Source organism: Pongo abelii, chromosome 1, assembly GCF_028885655.2.
Source record: "Pongo abelii isolate AG06213 chromosome 1, NHGRI_mPonAbe1-v2.0_pri, whole genome shotgun sequence".
Classification (NCBI taxonomy): Eukaryota; Metazoa; Chordata; class Mammalia; order Primates; family Hominidae; genus Pongo; species Pongo abelii.
Genome location: NC_071985.2, coordinates 207420947 through 207442990, shown reverse-complemented (window position 1 = coordinate 207442990; position 22044 = coordinate 207420947). Strand labels below are relative to the sequence as shown.

Genomic DNA, 22044 nt, shown 5'->3' with positions numbered 1-22044 from the left:
GCAGGCTCCAGCCAGGTTCTCCAAGGACTGGAACTGGATCTGGGAATGTAGTGGGAACCAGGGGGCCGCTTCTCTCTCCACTCAGTCTTGCTCCTCCCATTCCACACCTGCACCCACTCTGTCCCTCCCACCTCTCAGCCCACATGACAGAAGATGACCACCTCACCTCTCAAGCTTTATGCTGCCTCCTTTGAGGCTCAGTTCCTAATTCCTGGGAAAGAGATTCTGAGTGGATCAGCTAAGGCCAGGGGCCAGGGTCCCACAGGGCAACAACTATGACTGTGAGGGAGAGTCCTTGTTTTTTTTTAGACAGAGTCTCGCTCTGTCGCCCAGGCTGGAGTGCAGTGGCACAAGCTCAGCTCACTGCAACCTCCGCCTCTGGATTCAAGCGATTCTCCACCCTCAGCCTCCAGAGTAGCTGGGACTACAGGCGTGTGCCACTGCGTCCGGCTAAGTTTTGTATTTGTAGTAGAGACCGGGTTTCACCTTGTTGGCCAGACTGGTCTCAAACTCCTGACCTCAGGTGATCTGCCTGCCTCAGCCTCCCAAAGTGCTGGGATTACAGGCGTGAGCTCCCACACCTGGCAGAGAGTCCTTGTTTAAGGAGGTGTTTGCGAATTGGGCTAATATCCCAACAATGTCTTCTCCCCCAACATTAGAACTCGAATCTCCTCCCATGGCATCATCCCAGGAGCCTCAGGAGGCCCCTGCCCTGGCTTTTGTCCTCCTGCAGAACTGTCCAGGGTGTCGGTGAGCCTACACTGCTGGCCGCAGAAAATCGAGGTGGTCCTGAGCAGCTGCATCCTGCAGACTCGCCGCTGGATGCTGATGAAAGATGCCTTCTCAGGATGCTCCAGCATCAGCAAGATAGAACAGGGTCTCCGTGTCCAGGTCTTCCTGTTAGAGAAGAAGAAGGGTACTTGTGGACTTCGCCTCTCTGTAAGCAAACTGGGAGAGGCCACCTGATGGTGGGAGGGGCCAGGAAAGGAGTGATTAGCCACCAGTCATGACTTTATTTCCATCTGACTAAGAAATTCTCTGTGATGGAGTCAAATCCCAGCCATCAGGACCAGTCTTTTTGAGAGAAAAGACTATGTTGTCCCCCTTCAGACTGGGAACACCCTTGCGGGTGATACCATGTTTGATGGATTGAGTTATTGGCTTCCAAACTGTTGTCGGCCATGGAACCCTCTAAAATAATAACAATCACAGCCACAACCAATATTTATTAATTTCTTACCATGTGCCATGTGTCATGGTCAAATACTTTTTTACAGGCATTATCTCACTAAATTTTCACAGAATCCTGTGAGGTTCCCATTTTAAAGATAGTAGTGGTATGGAATGAGACCACCACTTCTCCTGTTGTCCTTCCCAGCTTCTCCCCCACCTCCCCTTTTCCCTAGTTTATAAGACAGGAGAAAAAAGAGAAAGCAAAAAGTTAGAAAGAAACAGAAGTAAGATAAATAGCTAGATGACCTTGGCACCACCACCCGGCCCTGGTAGTTATAATAATAATAATAATAATAACAATAATAATAATAATATTAACCCCTCACCAAAACTACTGGTGTTATCTGTAAATTCCAGACATTATATAAGAAAGCACTGTAAAACTTTTTGTTCTGTTAGCTGACGTATGTAGCCCCCAGTCATGTTCCTCACACTTACTTGATCTATCATGACCCTTTTACTTAGACCCCTTAAAGTTGTAAGCCCTTAAAAAGGCTAAGAATTTCTTTTTTGGAGAGCTTGTTTCTTAAGACGTGAGTCTGCCGACGCTCCCGGCCAAATAAAAACCTTCCTTCTTTAATCCGGTGTCTAAGAAGTTTTGTCTGTGGCTCGTCCTGCTACAGTGGAAGGCCCAGTCATGTTGAGGGATTTTCCCAAATCACACGGCTAGCTATTACAGAGTGGTTTGTGCTCCTAACTGCTCACTGATGCTGCCACCTCCTTTCTTTGGGAGGGGTCTTACATAAAAGCCAAATATAAAAATAAGTGCGTAGAAGTAGAGCAATTCTGACTGAATGGGGAAGAGTGCCCTGCCAGGTCAGTTTCCTTTAACACATAGACTGGCTTTCACATCCTTTCAAGGGGGCTCCAGGGCTCCCCAGGCTCAGTTTAACAATCAGAGTTTGTCCTAAAGAGATGGTTTAGGCCGGGCGCGGTGGCTCACGCCTGTAATCCCAGCACTTTGGGAGGCCAAGGCGGACAGATAATGAAGTCAGGAGTTCAAGACCAGCCTGGCCAATATGGTGAAACACTGTTTCTACTAAAAATACAAAAATTAGCCAGGGGTGGTGGCAGGCACCTGTAGTCCCAGCTACTCAGGAGGCTGAGGCAGGAGAATTGCTTGAACCTGGGAGGCGGAAGTTGCAGTGAGCCGAGACCATGCCATTGCACTCCAGCCTGGGTGACAGAGGGAGACTCCATCTCAAAAAAAAAAAAAAAAAAAAAAAAAAAAAAAAGGGTGGTTTAATTCCTCCCAGTTGTCTGCCTTTGTCTCTGGTTCTGCTACCCAGGGATTCATGGGGTCTCTTGCTTAGCTTATGGAATAGAATCGGCAGTTTCAACATGGAATGGCTAAGTCCATGGCTAGGCTCCCAGAACCCTCTCAGTGTTTTGTTTTTTTGTTTGTTTGTTTTTGTTTTTTTAAACAGAGTCTCGCACTGTTGCCCGGACAGGAGTGCAATGGCATGATCTCGGCTCACTGCAAACTTCGCTTCCCAGGTTCAAGTGATTCTCCCGCCTCAGCCTCCCAAGTAGCTGGGATTACAGGTGCCTGCCACCATGCCCAGCTAATTTTTTATTTTTAGTAGAGACAGGGTTTCACTATGTTGGCCAGGCTGGTCTCGAACACCTGACCTCGTGATCCACCCGCCTCGGCCTCTCAAAGTGCTGGGATTACAGGCATGAGCCACTGCACCCGCCCTCTCAGTGTTCTTTTTAATAAACTGCTTTATTTATAGTAACAAAACAAATATTTTTTTTTGAGACAGAGTCTTGCTCTGTTGCCCAGGCTGGAGCACAGTGGCATGATCTCTGCTTACTGCAACGTCTGCCTCCTAGGTTCAAGTGATTCTCATGCCTCAGCCTCTGAAATAACTGGAATTACAGGCACGTGCCACCGTGCCCGGCTAAATTTTTGTATTTTTAGTAGAGATGGGGCTTCACCATGTTGGCCAGGCTGGTCTCGAACTCCTGGCCTAAAGTGACCCACCCACCTCGGCCTGCCAAAGTGTTGGGATTATAGGCATGAGCCACCATACCCGGTCCTTTTTTTTTTTTTGTGGAGAGGGGGAACAGGTTTTTTTTTTTTTTATTTCTTTTTTTTTTAAGATGGAGTTTCGCTCTTGTTGCTCAGGTGGAGTGCAATGGCGTGATCTCGGCTCACCGCAACCTCCGCCTCCCGGGTTCAAGGGGTTCTCCTGCCTCAGCCTCCCAAGTAGCTGGGATTACAGGCATGTGCTACCATGCCCGGCTAATTTTGTATTTTTAGTAGAGACATGGTTTCTCCATGTTGGTCAGGCTGGTCTCGAACTCCTGACCTCAGGTGATCCACCCGCCTCAACCTCCCAAGGTGCTGGGATTACAGGCATGAGCCACTGTGCCTGGCCCCTGGGGACAGTTTTTTCAGAGGCCAGATGTCAACTTCCATCTCCACATGCCTCAGTTTACCCATCATTGCATCTCAGCACAGAGCCCCATCATGTAGGGTTACTTTGGGTTATTCTGCCCCTGTGAGAAGAAACTATTGGCAGCGAAGCCATATTGCCCTCTGCCACCTCTCCCCAGCGCAGGCCAGCCACGCCTCTGCCATGTAGTCAACCGTTGGCTCTGTGGGTGGCCTGGAGCCAGGCCAGCACCCCTGCCAAGCCAGTGCCTTCACAGGCACTGATTTCTGCCATGGTGATGTTCTGCTTGGCACAAGCAATGACGTCTGGAGGCCTGATTAATAACTTCATCTCCTCTGTGGACATGTAACAGGGTAGGTCGCTGGAGTGAAAGAAGTGCCACATCAGAGTAGTGACCACCACACACCTGCCCTGGACCCCCAGCCACACCACCTCCCTACCGAGCCATGGTCCCGGCTGTACTCCTAGGGAGCCCCTGCCCCCGCTGTGCTCCCTCTCAGCTCAGAGACGTGTACATTTTATTGAAAAGTAGTAACAGCACCGATGCTTCTGCAAGTTGTTCTGCAGAAAGGAGACCTAAGAGCTGCACACAGGGATGCAGAGAGCTGGGTGGGGTCAGAGGCGTCCATCATGAACTGGGGAAAAAGAAAAAGATGGCAGCAACGCCCTGCTGCCAAACTTCCTCCCCCGGGCCTCACAGACCTGGCACTGGGAGAGCAAAACTGCATTTTTTTTTTGAGACAGAGTCTCACTCCAAGTGCAGTGGCACAATCTCGGCTCACTGCAACCTCTGCCTCCCAGGTTCAAATGATTCTCCTGCCTCAGCCTCCTGAGTAACTGGGACTACAGACACCCACCACCACACCCGGCAAATTTTTTGTACTTTTAGTAGAGACGGGGTTTCACCATGTTAGCCAGGATGGTCTCCATCTCCTGACCTCGTGATTCACCCACCTCGGCCTCCCAAAGTGCTGGGATTACAGGAGTAAGCCACCGCGCCCGGCCCAAAACAGCTTTAAACAGAGCTTTGGGAACAGGCAGAAGCAGAGGGAATCGAGTTTTATGAGGACGACCTGGTGTCACTTGTCTCTGTCCTCATGTGGCCATCAGTTCTCCATACTGGAATCTGGGGCACAGGCCTTGTGAAGATGGGACCAACCAGAGGCACGTGTAAATCCAACATAAACACAGACGTACCGGGGAGCGACACACAGGGCTAAGTCTGTTCTCTATGGAGCAGCAGCCCTGCCCTCAGCAAGCCCTGTGTGAGCTCCTACCGGGGGCCTGAGAGCACAAGCACCAGAAACTAGAAGGGGTGCCCAGCAGGAAGCAACACTAGCGTAGGACCTGTTTCCATGACTAGTATAGTCACTAAATAACCAAAACGCCGTTCTACACACAGCAAGGTTGGGGACTGGACATCACAGAAATGTAGACATACTTCCCTAAAGGAAGCCCATATAGGATTACAACCTACCAGGAGACAAGGCAGTTTCCATAGTAACTGGACCAGATGGGGCCCATGCACCACCCCCGCCAGCTCCCGGATGGTGATCTTTCTGTGTGCCACGATATCAGTAAGATTTCCACCTGTAGGGAAAACCACTATGCAAAGAGAACAATACAAGCTCTGTCCCATTGTGAACTCCTGAAGAGCACCGTGCCCACACCTTACACGGTGGCCTGAACCCCGCAGACCCATTGTCCAAGGGCTCAGTCCCTAAGGCAGGAACGGCGAGCAGAGACCGACGCCCATCAGTAGTTGGACTTGCTGTGGGGGTGACCAGCCATAGGAACCCGTTGCGAGGGGAGAGGAAATGCCCATGGAGGGCGGCAGGCCCCCGCATCCCGTGCCAGGTATCCTCAGCTCAGGCTGTCCCTGGCTCCTGAAGGCTGGCCTTAAGTCAAGACCTGACCCTCTGCGCCTCGACGTGCACTTACAGGAGCCCAGAGCTCTTCGCCAAGCGCAGAGCTGACCCTGCTCAACTCCACCCGCGGGGGCGGACACTTACTGTGGGCCATTTTGATTCTTAAAACAAACAAACAAACAAAAAACCTAGATAGCTGGGAATGATGATGCACACCTGTAATCCCAGCTACCCTGGAGGCTGAGGCAGGAGGATAGCTTGAGGCCAGGAGTTCAAATCTAGCCTAGGCTGCATAGGGAGACCCTGTCTCTAAGAACAAACAAACGAACAAACAAAAACCTATATAAACAAAATCTGAAAAAGATATTCAAATCTTGGGATAGAGACCAGGACTTGGCATTTTAATAAGCACCCCAGTGATTCTTTTATTTTTCCCAAGGGATTCTAAAATGCACATTGAAACTTGAGAACCACTGGCCCAGAGGTTAAGAACATGAGCCTTGGAATCAGAGGCCTGGTGGCTCACGCCAGTAATCCCAGCACTTTGGGAGGCCAAAGTAGGCTGATCTCTTGAGGTCAGGAGTTTGAGACCAGCCTTGCCAGCATGATAAAACCCCATCTCTACTAAAAAAACAAAAATTACCAGGGCATGGTAGCGTGCCCCTGTAATTCCAGCTACTCAGGAGGCTGAGGCATGAGAATCGCTTCAACTCTGGAGGTGAAGGTTGTAGCGAGCCAAGATCACGTCACTGCACTCCAGCCTAGGCGACAGAGCGAGACCTTGTCTCAAAAAAACAAAACAAAACAAAAAAACAAAAACAAACAGAAAAAACAAACCACACACATACAAGCCCTGGAAACAGAGAATTCTGGCTCCATTACTTGCTTTGGATAAGACTTTTTTTTTTTTTTGATATGGAGTTTCGCTCTTGTTGCCCAGGCTGAAGTGCAGTGGCATGATCTCCGCTCACCGCAACCTCCACCTCCCAGGTTCAAGCGATCCTCCTGCCTCAACCTCCCGAGTAGCTGGGATAACAGGCATGCACCACCAAGCCCAGGTAATTTTGTAATTTTCAGTAGAGATGGGGTTTCTCCATGTTGGTCAGGCTGGTGTCTAACTCCTGACCTCAGTTGATCCACCCTCCTCGGCCTCCCAAAGTGCTGGGATTACAGGCGTGAGCCACAGTGCCCAGCCCGGATAAGACTTTTAACCTTTCTAAGCCTGTTTGCTCTTCTGTAAAATGGGATAACTCCCCTCAGAGAATTGTGGTTAAGCCACAGTGCCTGGAATACAGCCCATGCTCAGTAAACTTCAGCTACCACTTTTTTTTTCTTTTTTTTTTTTCTTGAGACAGAGTCTTGCTCTGTCACCCAGGCTGGAGTGCAGTGTGGCAGGATCTCTGCTCACTCCAACCCCTGCCTCCCGGGTTGAAGTGATCCTCCTGCCTCAGCCTCCCGAATAACTGGGATTATAGGCGCCTGCCACCATGACCAGCTAATTTTTTGTATTTTTAGTAGAGACAGGGTTTCATCGTATTGGCCAGGCTGGTCTGGAACTCCTGACCTCAAGCGATCCACCTGCCTCGGCCTCCCAAAATGCTGGGATTACAGCCACCACGCCCAGCAATCACTTTTATTTAAATAAACAACTTGCGGCCGGGAATCACTTGAACCGGGGAGGCGGAGGTTGCAGTGAGCCAAGATCGCGCCACTGCACTCCAGCCTGGGCAACAGAGTGAGACTCTGTCTCAAAAAAAAAAAATTAATTAAATTAAATTAAATAAGTAAACAACTTGCAGCAAATGAGGGTGGGAGAAGGCATCTCCTCTGGAGATCTGAGAGTAATGGCAGTCTTCTTGTCCTCTCTAGACCAACAGCAGCCACGCCCTGTACTCTCTGGAGGTGCAGCTTCTGCAGGTTCTCCCCGGCTTCATCAGCAATGACTCCACAATGCTCAGCTTCAGCTGCACATATCCCCTGGTGGTGAATGTCAGCCAGACCCACCCCTACCAGGTATTCTCTTTCCTGTAAGTTCTGCCTCATCAGCTTCCACTCTGGCTGGGCCCTGGGAGCCTACTGAGTTCTCTACCTCTCTACCTCTAATCCAAGCACAAGAGTTAGCACCCTCAGGATGTTGTTCCCCTATGCTCAAACAGAGGCACCTCTTAGATGGAAATTCAAAGTATTAGCAGAAGAAAAGAAATGCTTCATCCCTCTCCCTCTCCCTCTCCCTCTCCCTCTCTCTCCCCCTCCCCTCCCCCTCCCCCTCCCACTCCCCTCCCTCCCCCTCTCCCCCCTTCTTTCTTCGGTCTCCCTCTGTTGCCGAAGCTGGACTGTACTGCCATGATCTCAGCTCGCTGCAACCTCCCTGCCTCGGACTCCTGTGATACTCCTGCCTCGGCCTGCCGAGTGCCTGGGATTGCAGGCGCGCGCCACCACGCCTGACTGGTTTTTGTATTTTTGGTGAAGACGGGGTTTCGCCATGTTGACCGGGCTGGTCTCCAGCTCCTGGCCTCGAGTGATCTGCCCGCCTCGGCCTCCCGAGGTGCTGGGATTGCAGACGGAGTCTCACTCACTCAATGCTCGATGTTGCCCAGGCTGGAGTGCAGTGGCGTGATCTCGGCTCGCTACAACCTCCACCTCCCAGCCGCCTGCCTTGGCTTCCCAAAGTGCTAAGATTACAGCCTCTGCCCGGCCGCCACCCCGTCTAGGAAGTGAGGAGCGTCTCTGCCTGGCCGCCCATCGTCTGGGATGTGAGGAGCCCCTCTGCCCGGCCGCCCCGTCTGGGAAGTGAGGAGCGCCTCTGCCCGGCCGCCATCCCGTATAGGAAGTGAGGAGCGTCTCTGCCCGGCCGCCCCGTCTGGGAGGTGAGGAGCGCCTAGGCCCAGCTACCCCGTCTGGGAAGTGAGGAGCGCCTCTGCCCGGCCGCCCCGTCTGGGAGGTGAGGAGCGCCTCTGCCCGGCCGCCCATAGTCTGGGAAGTGAGGAGCGCCTCTGCCCGGCCGCCCCATCTGGGAGGTGAGGAGCGCCTCTACCCGGCCGCCCCGTCTGGGAGGTGAGGAGCGTCTCTGCCCGGCTGCCACCCGGTCTGGGAGGAAGTGAGGAGCGCCTCTGCCCGGCCGCCCCGTCTGGGAGGTGAGGAGCGCCTCTGCCCGGCCGCCCCGTCTGGGAGGTGTACCCAACAGCTCCAAAGAGACAGTGACCATCGAGAACGGGCCATGATGACGATGGCAGTTTTGTTGAAAGGAAAAGGGGGAAATTTGGGGAAAAGAAAGAGAGATCAGTTTGTTACTGTGTCTGTGTAGAAAGAAGTAGGCACAAGAGACTCCATTTTGTTCTGTACTAGGAGAAATTCTTCTGCCTGGGGGATGCTGTTGATCTATGGCCTTGCCCCCAGTCCCGTGCTCTCTGAAACATGTGCTGTGTCAACTCAGGGTTAAACGGATTAAGGGCGGTGCAAGATGTGCTTTGTTAAACAGATGCTTGAAGGCAGCATGCTTGTTAAGAGTCATCACCACTCCCTAATCTCAAGTACCTAGGGTCACAAACACTGCCTAGGAAAACCAGAGACCTTTGTTCATGTGTTTATCTGCTGACCTTCTCTCCACTATTATCCTATGACCCTGCCACATCCGCCTCTCCGAGAAACACCCAAGAATGATCAATAAATACTTTAAAAAAAGAAAAAAAAAAAAGAAAAACAGGTTTTTCTTCCCCTTTTAACATCATTAGTCATTAGGGAAATGCTAATCAAAACCACAATGAGAAACCATTTCACATCCACTAGGATAGCTATAATAAAATAGCTATAACAAAAAAGATAATTAGTAATAACAGGTGTTGGCAACTATATGGATAAATGGAACTCTCATACATTCCTAGTGGAGATGTAAAGTGGTACAGCTGCTTTGGCAGTTCCTTAACATTTTAAACATAAAGTTACCATATGGCTGGCCCAGCAATTCCACTCCTAGGTATACATGCATGAGAAATAAAAACATATATCCACAAAAAACTCATACATTAATGTGCATAGCAGCATTGTTTATAATCGCCAAATAGTAAAAACAACCAAGTGTCCATCACTTGATGGATAAATAAAATGCAATATATTCATACAATGGAATATTAGCCATAAAAAAGAATGAAGCACTTATACATGCTACAATGTGGATGAACCTTGAAAACATTATGGATAGCAATAGAAGCCGGTCACAAAGACCACTTATTGTAGAATTTATAATTCTATAATAAGAATTATATGAAAAGCCCAGAATAGGAAATTTATAGAAGCAGAGAGTAGTGGTAGCTTAGGGCTGGAGGGGTGGTGGGAATGAGGAGTGACTGCTAATAGGTAGGAGGTTTCTTTCTGGGGTGATGAAAATTTTCTGGAACTTAGGGTGATGGTTGAACAACTGTGACTGTATTAAAATCCTTGAATTGTACACTTTTTTAAAAAGGCGAGTCATGTGAAGCAGTGGGAGTAGAGAAGGAACAAAGAAACCTATGACTGGTTGTGATCAGTTAGTTGTAAACTTTAAATGGGTAACTTTTATATTATGTGAATTATATCTCAATAAAGACAATAAAAAAACTAAAAAAAAAAAAAGAGATGCTTCAGGCTGGGCTTGATGGTGTGTGCTTATAGTCTCAGCCACTTGGGAGGCTGAGGTGGAGGGATTGTTTGAGCCTGGGAGGTCGAGGCTGCAGTGAGCCGTAATCATGCCACTGCCCTCCAGGACAGGCAACAGAGTGAGACCCTGTCTCAATTAAAAAAAAAAAGATGCTTCTATGAAGGAATACATACAAGTTGTTTATGTAAATTACTGTGGATAGCTTCAGGGGTCCTAGGTCTGGGGATCTATGACGTGGCACCTCACTTTTTAGGCAGACCAGGAAGAAGGTAAGCAGGTTTGTTCTGTTCGCCCTTTATTCTCTGTGGTTACCAGTGCTCAGTGACCTTGCAGAGGCAGAAGGTGTGGGTGAATGTGTCTCCCTCTGGGGTTTCATGATGAGGGTTTCACTCCTGTCCCTCTCCAGATATAGCACCATCCATGTTCTGGGCACTGGGGACACCATCGTCATCTTGGGCATCTTCACAGACCTTCAGCTCTCAACTCTGCTTGAAAACAGAACAGTTCCTCTTGGCATGCCCCTCTACATGGTCCTCAAGACAATAAGCAGTGATCCAGACTGATCTGCCCTGGTGGTCAGTGAGGTCTTTGCCAGCACCAACATCTCCAGGACAGGTGCTGTTAAGGCCACCTACCACTTTGTGAACAAGAGGTAAGGGTCAGTCAGGCCTGGTAACCTCCTGTGAGTGCCAGACCAGCCCCTGGATTTGGCTTGTGCTGGGTGCTTTTATACCCTTGAGCACAGATTCTGTCACTCTTCTTGGTATTCCTGGCATGCAAACGCTGGAAGAAAGTAAGTGCTGGGTGAATGTTTCTTGAATAATGCTATCATTCCCATTTTGCAGATAAGTAAATTAAGGCTCAGAGATTAAAGCCTGCCCGAGATCTTGCAGCCAACAAATAACATGCATTTCTTTTATTCTTTGCTCGATTACTGAGGGCCTACAATGATAAAACTAAAAAACAAAGACACAACATTTCAGAGTGCTATATATATATGTTATATATTGGACATTCATTATATTTAGTAGCTAATAGTATCTAATACTGACATAGCATTGACTCTACGCCAGACACAGTTTGAATCACTTCACATATATTAACTCATTTAAGCCTCACAACACACTCTATGAGATAGTTATATTTTCTTTTCTTTTCTTTTTTTTTTTTTTTGAGATGGAGTCTCGCTCTGTCACCCAGGCTGAAGTGAAATGGCACGATCTCGGCTCACTGCCACCTCTGCCTCCCAGGTTCAAGCAATTCTCCTGTCTCAGCCTCCGGAGTAGCTGGGACTACAGGCACCGGCCATCACACCTGGCTAATTTTTGTATTTTTAGTAGATATGGGGTTTCACCATATTGGCCAGGCTGGTCTCGAACTCTTGACCTCAGGTGATCCACCCGCCTCAGCCTCCCAAAGTGCTGGGATTACAGGCGTGAGCCACCGCGCCCAGCCGAGATAGTTATATTTTCATTCCCACTTTATAGAGAAACTGAGGCTCAGTTCACACTCAGATCTTGCTACGTGTTGGGAACACAAAGACAGTAAATCCAAGTTCTTCCTCAACATTCTTGGGAAGGACTTGGATCTCCCGACTTCTAGGTCATATTTTAGTAACAAGGCTTCACAGAGCACAGGGAATCATTTATTACCTTATTTATTCCTCCGAACAACCCTGTGAAGTATTATTTCCACCACTTTACAGCTGAGAGAACAAGACAAGACTCGGAGTTTAGGCGACTTCACCCAGGACACACCATCAGTCTCCAGAGTCCAGGCTCTGAAACACACCACGGCCAAACCTGTCCTCGCCTGTCATTCCTCCTTTGTCAGGAGGAAATAGAACCCAGTGATTAAGGGTGTGGGCGGGCGCTGGGGCCGGGCTGCTCCCTGCAGAACCTTGGGCAACGCTTTTTGAACCTCAGTTTGAGCCTCAGTTGCCTCATCTTTAAAAAAGGGGTGGTGGGGGGCAAAAGTATTGTCTTCTTCACGGGATCGGTGAGGATGAAATGAAACAATCCATGTAAAGTTCTCAGCATGAAACCAGCATCTGCACCTATACAAGCAAACGTAAAAAGTGGGCAACGGTGCTCGGTGTCATCCATCGGCACCGCGGGCCCGTGACGCTGCCTCTCCCCACAGCTGCCCCATCAGCAACCGGCTGCTCCAGGGCCTGCGGGCCAACGGGGCCTCTCTGGAGGTGACCTTGGCCTTTAACCTGATCCGCTTCTCGAGCAGCGATACACTCTACCTGAACGGCCGAGTGACCGTGTGTGACACTCGGGCGAGACGCCCGTGCCAACCAGCGAGTGGGCAGCCCCGGGGCCTCCTGCGCAGCCGCCGCAGCCTTGCCTGCAAAGCAGTTCCTGCCGGGCAGGGTGGGTAGCCGGACTCCCAGCTGCGCCGTCTTCACGGACGCGGGGCTGAGGCGGGGCCTGGGGGACTGCAGTGCTGGTGACTGGCCAGTCCTGCTGGGGGCGGGGCTTGTGGAAGACGGGGCGGGATTTTGAAGACCTAGGTCTTGTGGATTGGTGAACTCACTTGGGGCGGGGAGGGAGGTGGGGCTACCCTGGGGTCTCTGGCAAAGTCCTCGCCTGGCCGGCTTCGCCACCCTTGTGCTTGCGTTGCCCACAAGCTTGTAGTCAGAAGAACTCGCCTGGGAGGGATCGCTCCTGGGAGATCTGAACGCGGGAGGGCCTGGAGCGCGGCGGCAGCTGGATAGTATTCGGGACCATCCGAATAATAAGCGGTAAATGGATCATTTCTGGGGCCTCCCTGACTCCTCTTCCAGAGCCTCCTACCGACCTGCTCTGTCCCCTCCTTCCTTCATGCCCTCCACTCTTTCGTAAATGCAAGTCTCCTCCCCGAGCCCATGTCCTCCTCGGCTTACCCTCTGCTCTCCTCACCTGGTCTCACTCAGTCAAGAGCGAGTGACTTCAAGTCTGAGCCTTCTCTGCCTGTCTCCTTCCATTCTCACCTTTCCTGTCACACCAGATCACTCTTCTCCCAGGCTGTCCCTCGTGCCAACCTTTTTTTGGTGAATCTTTCTTAATAATCTAGAAACAGTCTCTCCCTTCTTTCTATTCCATAATGGTCCTTCAAAACCCCAACCCTCGCCGGGCGCGGTGGCTCACGCCTGTAATCCCAGCACTTTGGGAGGCCGAGGCGGGCGGATCACGAGGTCATGAGATCGAGACCATCCTGGCTAACAAGGTGAAACCCTGTCTCTACTAAAAAAATAAAAATAAATAAAAAAAATTAGCCGGGCGTGGGGTCGGGCGCCTGTAGTCCCAGCTACTCGGGAGGCTGAGGCAGGAGAATGGCGTGAACCCGGGAGGCGGAGCTTGCAGTGAGCCAAGATCGTGCCACTGCACTCCAGCCTGGGCGACAGAGCGAGACTCCGTCTCAAAAAACAAAAACAAACAAACAAAACAACTCCAACCCTCTTGGGAAAGCCCATCTTCTACTAAGTCCATTCTTATTAGAGGCAGGTCCATCATCACACCCTTCTGAATCTCAGTTTCAAAGAGACCAAGCCCTTTGCCCAATCTTGATAAAATAATGAGAGAATGCTAGCCTTGTCCTGCCAGAATGGCACCTTAAGCTTGATCTCTCGTTCTATGTGGTTTCATAGTCCAATGCCTCCAGCAGCAGAAGCTCAGCAGGTTGGAACAAAGAGATTGCTGTGATGAAGTTCTGATGGTTGCACCAGGGTCTGAGGAGACACGCTGCTGGGTCTTGGCAGGTGCTGGTTTTGGATTTTGTTTCTGCTCCACTCTATATGACCTGAGAGAAGTTAGTTAACCCTTTATTTTTATTTATTTATTTTTTTTGAGACAAAGTCTCACTCTGTTGCCCAGGCTGGAGTGCAGTGGCGCAATCTCAGCTCACTGCAACCTCCGCCCCCGGGGTTCAAGCCATTCTCCTGCCTCAGCCTCCCAAGTAGCTGGGATTACAGGCATGCGCCACCATGCCCAGCTAATTTTTGTACTTCTAGTAGAGGGAGGGTTTCACCACGTTGGCCAGGCTGGTCTCGAACTCCTGACCTCAGACGATCTGCCTGCCGCAGCCTCCCAAAATGCTGGGATTATAGGCGTGAGCCATCGTGCCTGGAAGTTAACTTGAGTCTCAGCTTCTTGGGTCTCAACAGTACGTGGCACTTGTCATTGTGGGGCTGGTGGTTTATCCTTCATCAGAACCTGAGTCTATCCAGAAATGATTGAAAATTCAAGATACAGGGGCAAGTAGGTAGGAGGTGAAAATTCAAGATACAGGCCATGCAGTGGCTCACACTTGTAATCTCAGCATTTTGCGAGACCAGAATGGGAGGAGTGGTTGGGGCCAGGAGTTTGACACCAGCCTGGACAACACAGCAAGACACTGTCTCTATAAAAAATTTTAAAATTAGCTGGGCATCATGGCACATGCTTGTAATCCCAGCTACTTGAGAGGCTGAGGCAGAAGGATCGCTTGAGACCAGGAGTTTGAGGGTGCAGTGAGCTATGATGGCACCACCACACTCCAGCCTGGGAGACAGAGTGAGACCCTGTCTCTAAAAAAAAAAGAAAGAAAATTCAAGATACAGAGCCAGACAGGTAACAAGGATAAGTGAAGGTGGCTGAGCAGGGTCCACACTGAACTAGAGTGCCTTTCATCCCCACCCTTCCCACCCCCAATTTAACTTACACACAGTCAGTTCCAAGAAAGCTTGTTGAATGAATGAATGGATTTCTAAATAATTCCCTAAAGGGGAATATCTAAGCCTAAAAAGTTTCCCCTGCTCTCAATGCCACTTAATTCTGTTTTATAATCATTTCTTTCTTTCTTGCAGGAGCCTGGATGGCCATCTTTCTTCTGATAGCGATAGGCTGGATGCTGGGATAGAAGCCTGATACCTCCTCCAACCCTAGTCCTTGGCCTCTAGTTTACTCGCCTGAGGCAAGGGTAGAGTGGAGGAAGATTTAGGGAAAGCAAGTAGTCCATCTTATTGTTAGGGACCAGAGAGGTTGGGGGTGCAGATGAAACCAACATCTGGTAAGGAGTGTGGCTGATCAGCCTTGGGCTCTGCTTCCTCATCCCACCTTTGCTTCCCATCTCTGGAACTCTTCTAGGGGGAGATTGAGTTACTTAGTATGGTATGGGGAGGTGCAGAGGGTATGGCTAATAAACAGCCGGGAATTCTACTTTGTCTGACTCCTTTCTGTGCAATCCAGATCTTATATTGAGGGGGTTGGGGATGGCAGGGAGAAGTCACTTTATCCTCTATCTCTCCATATGTAAAATGAGAGTTTGAACCGATGATCTCTGCTTCAACATGGGGACTCTATGACTGTCATTCCAGGGAAAGTTCCTGGGCCTTGGCCAGCTGGCCCTAAGTCTCCTTTCTTTTTTTCTGCAAAATGGGCACGAACTATTCAATTTCAGAATGAGGATAAATGCATACACACACTATTATCCAAGCCTCCTTCTCCTGCCCCTTAATTATTTCTGACCTCATTAGCTCCCCCTTCCTAGTAGAGGGTGGATATGGCAGCAGTGTTTGTGTGAATATCATTCCTTTATTCAAAAACAGGTTGGAATCTGTTATGCACTTGTTAACTGTATTAGGCCTGGGGGATTCAACAGTACAAAAGACAGAGTCTTTGACCTTACAGAGAAAACAGTTGAGTTTGGGGAGTAGGTAGTGAGGACCAGGAAGCAAGACAGGGTTTATAAGTTGGCAGAGGTGGGACCTACCCATAAGGTAGAATTTCACAAAAACACAGGAAGGCCCTGTGCCCTCTTTTGATGTTTCATTTTTGAAATACAATTTTTTATTAATATCCACGATTATTTTAGAAATTAATTTCCTGGGGGAAAACATGAGTACAAGCAACACAATAAAAGTTAAATTTGGCCAGGCACAGTGGCTCACACCTGTAATCCCAACACTTTGGGAGGCCAAGGTGTGCCAGATAGCTTGAGCCCAAGAGTTTCAGAGCAGTCTGGGCAATATAGTGAGACCTTCTTCTCTACAAAAAATTTAAAAATTAGCCAGGCATGGTGGTGTGTACCTGTAGTTCCAGCTACTCAGGAGGCTGAGGTGGGAGAATCACCTGAGCCCAGGAGGTCAAGGCTGCAGTAAGCTGTGTTACTGCCACTGTACTACAGCCTGGGTGACAGTAAGACCTTGTAAAAAAAAAAAAAAAATCTAAATTTAATTTAAATTTAACAGTCTTAATATTTCATTTGCAGGTTGGCCGGGCACGGTGGCTCGCGCCTGTAATCCCAGCACTTTGGGAGGCCAAGGCGGGCGGATCACGAGGTCAGGAGATCGAGACCATCCTGGCTAACACGGTGAAACCCCGTCTCTACTAAAAACACAAAAAATTTGCCGGGCGTGGTGGTGGGAGCCTGTAGTCCCAGCTACTCAGGAGGCTGAGGCAGGAGAATGGCATGAACCCGGGAGGCAGAGATTGCAGTGAGCCGAGATCACGCCACTGCACTCCAGCCTGGGTGACAGAGCGAGACTCCGTCTCAAAAAAAAAAAAAAAAAAAAAAATTCATTTGCAGGAACATTTTGTTGTCTTTAATGCCTTAACAGCTCCTGAAAAAAATCATGTCAAATGATCAGTCCATATTATTTTTTCATGCACATCAAAGTCACACATTTATTAAATCAGCAATAAATTACATTTCATATTGACTTTATACATCTGTAGTAGACTTTAAACAGTCCTGCTATCGAAGGCATTAGCCCTTGCCATTATTTAAAATGTATCCTGGCCACGCACTGTGGCTCACGCTTGTAATCCCCACATTTTGGGAGGTTGAGGTGGGTGGATCACCTGAGGTTAGGCATGCAAGCCCAGCCTGGCCATAATAGTGAAATCCTGTCTCTACCAAAAATACAAAAATTAGCTGGGTGTGGTGGCAGGTGCCTGTAATCCCAGCTACTCGGGAGGCTGAGGCAGGAGAATCGCTTGAACCCAAGAGGTGGAGGTTTGCAGTGAGCCAAGATTGTGCCATTGCACTCCAGCCTGGGTGATAGAGCAAGACTCTGTCTCAAAAATAAATAGATAAAATATATCCTGAGGGAAGAAGGGAAGTAGAAAAATATATACATATATATCTTGAAGGATAGGGACAAAATATTGACTCTGCTTAAATATCTCAAAAAGAAAATAAATGAAATAAAATTAAGTAAACAAGGAAGCTATTGCTTTTAAACTAAATTAGTTGACCACGTTAAAGAAGCCTCAGTGCTGTGTAACAATAGATGCTTATAAAATAATCCACCAGACAACACAGTGCATATGAAAGTGATAACTCTAATTATATGATTGTAACTAAGTTGCAATTTTTTTTTTTATACTGAGGTGGGTCACATCTGGCCTAACCCTGTCCCTTTTCAGTCATTAAGTCATAGTATACTTGATATATTTTATTAAAATATTCAGTGATATGATTTGGCTGTGTCCCTACCCAAATCTCATCTTGTTCCCATAATCTTCATGTGTCATAGGAGGGAACTGATAGGAGGTAATTTAATCATGGGGGCGGTTGCCCTCGTGCTGGTCTCATAAAAGTGACTTTTCACATGATCTGATGGTTTTATAAGGGGCTTTTCCCCTTTTTGCTGGGCACTTCTCTTTGCTGTCACCATGTGAAGAAGGATGTGTTTGCTTCCCCTTCTGCCGTGATTGTAAGTTTCCTGAGGCCTCCCCAGCCCTGTGGAATTGTGAGTCAATTAAACCTCTTCCCTTTATAAATTACCTAGTCTCAGGTATGTCTTACCCAGTGAACATTAGTCTGTTCTCATGCTGAGAACAGACTAATACATCCAGCAATCTTTTAAAAATAATAATGTAACTGACGATTTAAGAATATCTCATATTGGCCAGGCGCTCACACCTGTAATCCCAACACTTTGGGAGGCCAAGGTGGGTGGATCACGAGGTCAGGAATTTGAGACCAGACTGGCCAACATGGTGAAACCCCATCTCTATTAAAAATACAAAAATTAGCCAGGCATGGTGGCGTGCGCCTGTAGTCCCAGCTAATCAGGAGGCTGAGGCAGAAGAATCGCTTGAACCTGGCAGGCAGAGGTTGCAGTGAGCCAAGATTGCTCCACTGCACTCCAGCCTGGGCAACAAAGCAAGACTCCATCTCAAAAAAAAAAAAAGAATATATCTAAAGAGGTTGGTCATGAATATTCTCTGAAACTAGGACCAAAAGTCTCTGTTAAAATATAAATGAGCTGGGAGTGGTGGCACATGCCTGTAGTCCCAGCTACTCTGGAGGTTGAACAGGAGGATAGCTTGAGCCCAGGAGTTTGAGCCCAGGCTGGGCAACATAAAGAGACCCCTTCTCAAATGCATGTGTGTGTGTGTGTGTGTGTGTGTGTGTGTGTGTGTGTTCCTCCTTTGAAACAATTTTCCAGTCTGATTCTTCAAGCTCATATTAACGCAAATGGACTTAATGGTTCCTTTTCCTGGGGACTAAGTTTGGGGAGAAAGGCAGGACCGATTCCTTACCCTTCAAACTGAACCCTGGTCACAGGCTGACCACTGCCTCCAACCCAGACCAAGCCCTGACCCTAGTCTCAGACTGTGCCATAACCCTGACTAGCATATATGTATATATATACATATGACAAGTCATTCACATTTGAAAATTGTCAGTAGGGCCGGCCACGGTGGCTCATGCCTGTAATCCCAGCATTTTGGGAGGCCAAGGCGGGCGGATCACCTGAGGTCAGGAGTTTGAGATCAGCCTGGCCAACATGGTGAAACCGCGTCTCTACTAAAAATACAAAAATTAGCCAGGTGTAGTGGTGGGTGCCTGTAGCCCCAGCTACTCAGGAGGCTGAGACAGGAGAATTGCTTGAACCTGGGAGGCAGAGGTTGCAGTGAGCTGAGATCGTGCCACTGCACTCCAGCCTGGGTGACAGAGCAAGGCTCTGTCTCAAAACAAAACAAACAAAAAAGAAAATTGACAGTAGATAATGGAATTACTTTTAAACTATAGATATCTGTTACAAAGAACTGTACAAATGTACTGTTTGCTATTTGTAAATTTAAATCTCAACACTTCCACTATGTTTCCAGTTGGATTTCTCTTCTATCCTCTGTATCAGCAACTCACATCTTCCTAATTCTTCTCAGTCCTCTAGATGCTCCTGTTCCCTCCCTCCTCACATATGCCTTTCACAAAAGAAATGGAAGCCTTTCAACGTTTTCTGACTCTTCTTTCTCTTTCTTTTTTTCTTTTTCTTTCTTTCCTTCTTTCCTTCCTTCTTTCCTTCTTTCTTTCAGAACCTCGCTCTGTTGCCCAGGCTGGAGTGCAGTGATCTTGGCTCACTGCAACCTCTCCTCCTGAGTTCAAGTGATTCTCTTGCCCCAGCTTCCCCAGTAGCTGGGATTACAGGTGCCCACCACCACATCTGGCTAATTTTTGTATTTTTAGTAGAGACAGGGTTTTATCATGTTGGCCACAGGCTGGTCTCAAACTCCGGACCTCAAGTGATCCACCTGCCTTGGCCTCCCAAAGTGCTGGGATTACAGGCGTGAGCCACCGTGCCCAGCCAGGACTAACACTTTCTAGCTTTCTACCCATCAGTCCATAAATTTATTCATTTAGACACCCTGTCTTAACATTTTTTTTAGCCTTTACATTAACAGAGGCTTGTGGTCCTAATTTCATATCATACCCAGGTTCATTTTCATTATCCATTAAATCTGCTATTTTATGTCTCCTATATTCTTATCTTAAAATACTAAAAGAGAGGGCAGAGGATACAACCTTGGGGCACATTCCTAGGGTCTTTCCTCTAGAGTGACTTTTATTCAGTAATGAACTCGCTTTGTCTGGCTCTTAAAGCTAAGAAATTATACAACTTTTTTTTCCATACAACTTTTTTTTGGAGTGCAGGGGCGTGATCTCGGCTCACTGCAACCTCCGCCTCCCTGGTTCAAGCGATTCTGCTGCCTCAGCCTCCCGAGTAGCTGGGATTACAGGCACGCGCCACCATACCCAGCTAATTTTTGTATTTTTAGTAGAGACGGGGTTTCACCATATTGGCCAGGATGGTCTCGATCTCCTGACCTCGTGATCCGCCCTCCTCTGTCTCCCAAAGTGCTGGGATTACAGGCGTGAGCCACTGCGCCCGGCCTCCTATACAACTTTTTAATCTCTCTCCCTGCCAAGTCAGGTTTCTAGATACCCAGAATTTCACTATCTGAGATTCATTCCTTTGACTGATGGTTCTGTTCTCCTTTGAAACAATTTTCCTGTCTGACTCTTCAAGCGCATATTAATGCAAATGGACTTAACGGTTCCTTTTCCTGGGGACCAAGTTTCGGGAGGGAGGCAGGACCGATCCTTTACCCTTCAACTTGAACCTTGGTCACAGGCTGACCACTGCCTCCAACCTAGACCAAGCCTCGACCCTGACTAGTCAGTGACCCAGGCCACACCCTAACTCCTGGTCACAACCTGAACCCCTGCTTCAGGTGTGAGAACTGATAGACCGGCGTTGGAATGGAAGGAGGGTGAGGCAAGTTGGGTGGGATTCTGCTGTCCCCAGCCCCGCCCCCGGGCCGCCAGCTTCCCAGCCTGCACAGGCCCAGCAGGGCCCCTCCAGGTCTAGGTGAGCAGGGCTCCACCTACAGGTAAAACGGGGCAAGGGGCAGACAAAGAGCCAAGTGGCGACGTGGTCATGCGCAGAAAGACCCGTCCGGCTCTCTTGAGCAGAGGGCAGCGTGTGTGGGCGGGATACCGACGCGGCTCGACTGCCGATTGGTCAGAAAAGGATTAGAAAGGGGCGGGAAGCCGGCGCGGCTCGACTCCCGATTGGCCAGAGGCGGCAGAACGGGGTGGGGCCAGACGACGCGCGTTCTGTGGCGCGCGGCCTGGCGGGCGTGCAACGGCCGTTAGAGGAGCTGAGGGAGGGAACCGCCGCTCACCGCAGACGTGGTGGCTGCAGTCAGTCTTCCCGAGTGAGGGATTTCGCCGCCAGCTTTCAGGACCGTGTAAGTTTTCCTCCCTCGGGAGCCCCAGTCCTAGTGGCCGACCTTGCCTCTCCTCCCATAGCTCCGGCGAAGCCTCAGACGCTCGAGACCTGCCACCGTGAGGGGCCAGGGAGAGGGAAGCGCATGCGCCTCCGCTCCGAAGCGAGTGCCCCGGCACACACCCTCTCGCGTCCCATTCCCCTCGCTTCCCCCATTGCCTTGCTTTGCCCTCCGTGGTTCACCCCACGGCAGTCGCTTTACCTGCGTGCCAGGCCCTGTGCCGATAGCCAGGGACACAGCGGGCGGCGCATTCCTTGCCCTCGCGGAGCGCACAGCCCTGGGAGGGGAGTCGACGTTAAGCGGGGTAATCCCTCGGCGCGCAGTGAGGGTAGAGTGGAGAAATCTTACAAAGAGCACAAAACAGAAGGCGCGGATGTAGTCGGAGAGGTCAGGGAGCCCTCCCCGAGGAGGTGAAGTTTGAGCAGAGATTGGAAGGCTGTGTAGAGAATTAAGGTTGTGGGACGGAGAGCACTTGGCGGGGCCTTACCCCGGTACTTCTCGGCCGGGGCGATTTTGCTTCCCTGGGGACACTGGTCGATGTCTGGAAACATTTTTGATAGTCACAGCTCCAGGTCTTGCTACTGGCATCTAGTGCGAAGAAGCCAGGGATGCTGCTGCACAGCCTACTGTGTATAGGACGCCCCCAACAACAAAGAAAAATCCCCCAAAATGTCAGTAGGGCGGAAGGTGAGGAAGCTTCCTTCAGCGAGAAGGAGCTGGTGCTTTGGTTGAACTGAAAGTTTAGTGTGTTCAGGTTTATTTGTTCAACACTATATTCAACGCTTACTTCACCTCAGTTAATGAGAGCGATCTTTTACACCAGTATATTCCCAACACGTGGCTCAGAATCAGGCGCA

General features: G+C 49.3%; 1 protein-coding gene, 2 long non-coding RNA genes and 1 pseudogene across 5 annotated transcripts in view; 2 read left to right on the top strand and 2 right to left on the bottom strand.

Annotated features, from left to right (window-relative positions):
- Positions 1-3604: 3604 nt before the first annotated feature.
- Positions 3605-5174, bottom strand: LOC103888775 (ADP-ribosylation factor-like protein 16; annotated as a pseudogene).
- Positions 5175-9531: 4357 nt separating this feature from the next.
- On the bottom strand, positions 9532-12566 carry LOC134759774 (uncharacterized). Of its 2 annotated transcripts, none has more exons than XR_010136517.1 (2): positions 11789-12566; positions 9532-10919 (listed from the first exon to the last, which is right to left on the bottom strand). It is a non-coding gene; the product is annotated as an uncharacterized LOC134759774 (long non-coding RNA). The 2 variants fall into 2 exon arrangements; XR_010136516.1 differs by having other exon boundaries at positions 9532-11092; positions 11789-12561.
- Positions 12452-15319, top strand: LOC129051879 (uncharacterized). The gene is made up of 3 exons (XR_008516407.2): positions 12452-12885; positions 13771-13881; positions 14968-15319. It is a non-coding gene; the product is annotated as an uncharacterized LOC129051879 (long non-coding RNA).
- A 5675-nt stretch (positions 15320-20994) lies between these two features.
- Positions 20995-22044, top strand: part of CEP85 (centrosomal protein 85) — a 44074-nt gene continuing 43024 nt past the window's right edge. Inside the window, exon 1 of one of the 2 annotated variants that reach the window (XM_009233390.4) lies at positions 20995-21148. The gene's annotated coding sequence lies outside the window, so the exon portion shown is untranslated. The remainder of the gene's footprint in view (positions 21149-22044) is intronic. The other variant, XM_002811235.6, reaches the window with a different exon arrangement.